The following is a 4,386-nucleotide window of genomic DNA, read 5'->3' on the forward strand; positions in this document are numbered from 1 at the left end:
TAAGAAAATAGCAATTCTCCTTTATTCAACAGGGTATTGTTAAATCCCCAAGTTTCTCTCTCTCCTTTCTTTCTAACTTCCTTTGACTATTTCACATCCTTTTGGACACACCATTAGGATATTAAAAGAATGGAAATCAGGAAAGGTGAAAATTAAAGAGAATAGAGGAAATGATCCGTAAATTCATCATAAATTTTATATCATTGAAATAACAGCCCCCAAAGGAGTTCCTTACACATGATGGGATTATTCTAATATCAAAGAATGGGAGTGTTTTGTCCATGATTGGATGGCCTAAGAATAATTTCCATAAATGTCAAGTGTGCACTGGCAAACTGAGTGAGCCAGGTTGGACTGCCTACTTAAAAGGAATTTCTAATACATTTTTAAGTTGTGCTAAATAGTTCTGGTGAACAGTTTTAAGGATTTTGTAGACCAGGTTATACTCATTTTTTCTTTTACTGACACTGGCATTGAAAAAAAATACATCAAAGAAAGGAATATAAAAATTACTTAAGCCATAAGCAGGAGAGTAAATCCTTTACTTAAATCCTTTAATTAAAGTAGACTGTAGCCTAATGTAGCTGAACTTCACTGCTTTTCTCAAACAGAAAAAAAAAGGAAGTGTGGCATTGCTATTTCTCATATTTTCTATAAGCAGAAAAGAACTAATTATGTCTTATTTCTAGTTACTATAAGCCTATCAAATTTTTATTATTTTAGGGGCATTATTAAGCAATCATCACTAAAGTTTCAAATCTTAGATTCTTTCAATTACAAGCACACCTCTAATTTATGAATCACGTTTCAGTTACAGAAACTGATAATATGTATAAAATAAGCTAATAGAGCAGAAATAATGTCTAAATAAAAATTTTAATAGAATAGTATCCAAATCCAAAATATTCACGTTGCTACTTTAGAAGAATAAATGCATTTTCAAAAATCCCTGTTAAGTCTGGGTCATAGGGAGGCATTCATTTGTCAAAACTCTTCCAAAAGTGCAAACCGTGCAGTTAAGCCCTGTCCATTTAGCTATGTACGAATTATACCTTAACTTTAAAAGACTTAAAAAAGCATCCTTAGCCAGGCCCAAATAGCTACAGTCACTTAATATATGAGAAAAATCCCAAAATAGAAAGGCTCAGGCTGTTTGCTGTTGATTTGTACAGTCACTTTAAATCTCTATCTGCTCTTCCTTCAACCACTATTTGATCATCATTTGTGGAGAAGCAATTGAACCAATGCTTTCTGTTTTTCACACACCGTGTTCCCCAGCATTCATGATTTAGAGACTGCCAGGTAGATTTCGAAAGGTACATTCATATTAAGGGGATCACGTGAAAGTATTAGTTCTTTTTTTATGACTAAAAGAGCTTTTCTTTGTTCTCTTACCCGGGGAAAAGGTTTGCTTTGGGCAAGCTCCCCATGGCAAACTTCTCTGAGAAATGAATTCTGAAGTGCATCGTTGAATGTGCATGCCCTCAAGACCTTCTAGTTAGAGCATTTAAAAGGATTGTGGGACATTGTTCTTCACCACCCTTTCTGTCTTTGATGGGTGATCTTAGCCAATCTAGGATTTTTTTTTTTTTACATCTTTATTGGAGTATAATTGCTTTACAATGGTGTGTTAGTTTCTGCTTTATAACAAAGTGAATCAGTTGTACATATACCTATGTTCCCATATCTCTTCCCTCTTGCGTCTCCCTCCCTCCCACCCTCCCTCTCCCACCCCTCTATCTAGGATTTTGATATACTTCCTAGGACACTTCAAAACGTGTCTTCGTAAAAACAACTTTGTAAAAGTTTCCACGTTTACGAAGTCAAAAAAAATATCCTTCATCAGTGCTAACAGCAAAATGAGTTCAAACCCAAAAGTGTTCAGGAAAGGGTTATTAAAACTTGATCCAACTTTTTACTCCTATTTACAAATGCCATTTACACACACTTTAACTACTGGTGAATTTACACATAAAGTTTATCAATAAAGGCTTTTAAGTCATCAGGTGAAAAAAACCTCTTGTATCTGTAGTAGTAACGCTCAAAGTATGAGTAGAGAAAGTACAAAGAAGAAAACTAAGGGCTGGCATGAGATCTCGCCTTGCTTTTTTGCTTTTCAGGCCACTTTTACAGGATCAGTTAGCTTATCTGTTAAACGGATGTATTAGAGTGAGACAGCTTTAAAGATCATCTAATCCTTTCCCTCCACTTTACAAAAGGGGAAATTGAGACTCAATTTCTTGTGACTCGATTAAGGTCATTCATAAGGATCAAATAATAAATCTTTCACATGGTTACTTTTACGTTTTCACTCAATTTAAGGTTAAACTTCAGTTAAATATTCTGATGTCTAAAATACTGCCTTCTCAAGTTAGGGGAAAAAAAATCTGTTTAGACTCAACCAGATAGGCTCGGATTCAAATCCTAGCTCCAAATCATAGTCCCATAACTAACCAGCTATGTGACCTTACATGCATTTCTAAAGCTCCATTTCACTATCTATAAAGTCATGAAAAACAATTCCTAACCTAAAGACTACTGTGAGAGAGTAAATGAGATCCTGTGGATGAGGTGCTTAGTATGTCCTGTAATAGGTAGCCAATACTGTATTTAAATTCCAGTTGAGGAATGTGTATGTTTACCTTAAAATTATTTGCCTTCGACCTTGAGACTTATGACTAGAGTTACCAAAATATACTTCAATTGAGTAACCTAAATGTAATTATCACATCTATAAAAATTATTCCTTGAGCTCAACTTGTGGCAGGTACATTGTGGTGGTCCAGAAAGAACCTATCGTTCTGTCCCTGTCCTGGAAAAGAAGTGAATACACATGAAATCAGTATTGAGCCAAAAAAGCCTCCATGTGATCAAGTGCTCAGTTGTATTTAACAGTCTTAAAGTGCTAAGAGAAAAGAGGAGAGTGAGATCTCAGTGAGGCTTAGAATAGACATCCAGGACTGGATGGGAGAAATATGAATGGAGGTAGTAGTGAAGATGGGAGAGCACCTGGGAGGGAAGAGAAAATGGCCCTATCTTTAGGGCTGTATGGGAAGAAGGGCAGGTTCAAAACAGGGCAGAATATTCATACTCCAAATGCATGCATGTAATTCCTCATTCACATAACACTCTATATTGTTACTCGGCTCAGCTTTGAAGCGACTGAATGTTGACCTTGTTTTTACCAAGACAAGGAGGATGAGTACTGGGTTCAAAATAGCCAGCACTGGAACTAACACTCATAACCCTAAACCATATTTCTCATTCCTTTAGCATTATTCCTTAATCATATACTTTAGAGCACATTTCAAACTTAAAGTTCACCTTTTTAAAATAGAAATTGATTTTCTACTTCGACTTTCCCAGAAAGCATTGCATAGAACACAAAAAATCCAAGATGCTTGTCCCACCTACGCCTTTAACCAGCTGTGAAGCCAAGAATGAGCCACCTGGACTCTACTGTGAATTGCTACAATGAGTGGCTCCTCCTGGCTCTGAAATTTCACAGATCCAACAGGGACTTAGCAGACTGGGGGACAGCAGAGTAATTTCCAGTGTACATGGCGCAGCCTGGATTTCTGACTTCTGTTTTATACAATCTCTGGCCAAAACTGTCAGTCATTATTATTCTTTCTACCCCTTAAAAATTGAGTTCAAGTATGCATAGGAGGAGTTTATGGCTCTGCCTCATAAATAAATATTCTAAATTTGAATGGCAGCTCTCTGATGATTTTCATGCCCCCTATAGGTATCGGGTCCTTCGACAGTAATAAAATCCAGAGATAGGCTGACAATAACACTTCAAGAGATGGCAGGAAGAGAGAAGAGCCTCTGCTAGAGAAAATGAAGGAGGAATTTTAGTTCTCTCCTAGGGCAGTGACAGGGCTTGAAAAGAAAGGATCGTGCTCTTCCGTGTGGGTGGGGACCCATGCGGACTTGAAACTGAAGGGCAAAACAAAAGCAGCCTCTCCCCCACCCTTCCAACGACTAATCAAGGTTTAGGTCTCACGGCGGGATACTTAACTTTTCTCTGAAAAGTCCTAGCGGGCTTGAAACACGTTTAATTCAGAGCCCGGTTCTAGTCTGAAGCCTCGAGCGTCGCGGGGTGTGTGAAAACCTGCCCTTGGTTTAGGCTCATCATCTGAAGAACTGAGAACCATGACAACTCCACAGCCTCCCAGGACGCGTCGCGGGCCGAGGACTGCCCTCTGCGGCCGCGGGCAGGTCCTGCTGATGCAGTGCAGGCGTCGCTCAAGGGGAAAGGTTGCCGCGCGGTCGCAAGAGGCGGGAGGAGTCTGGCGGTGATTGATGGGGAAGGGACGAATGAATAAAGGTACTTGTCTAGGGACAGCAAGGATCCCGAGCAAGCTGCGGAGGCTACACGGT

The sequence above is a fragment of the Pseudorca crassidens genome, chromosome 18 (genome assembly GCF_039906515.1).
Source record: "Pseudorca crassidens isolate mPseCra1 chromosome 18, mPseCra1.hap1, whole genome shotgun sequence".
In the NCBI taxonomy this organism is placed as follows: Eukaryota; Metazoa; Chordata; class Mammalia; order Artiodactyla; family Delphinidae; genus Pseudorca; species Pseudorca crassidens.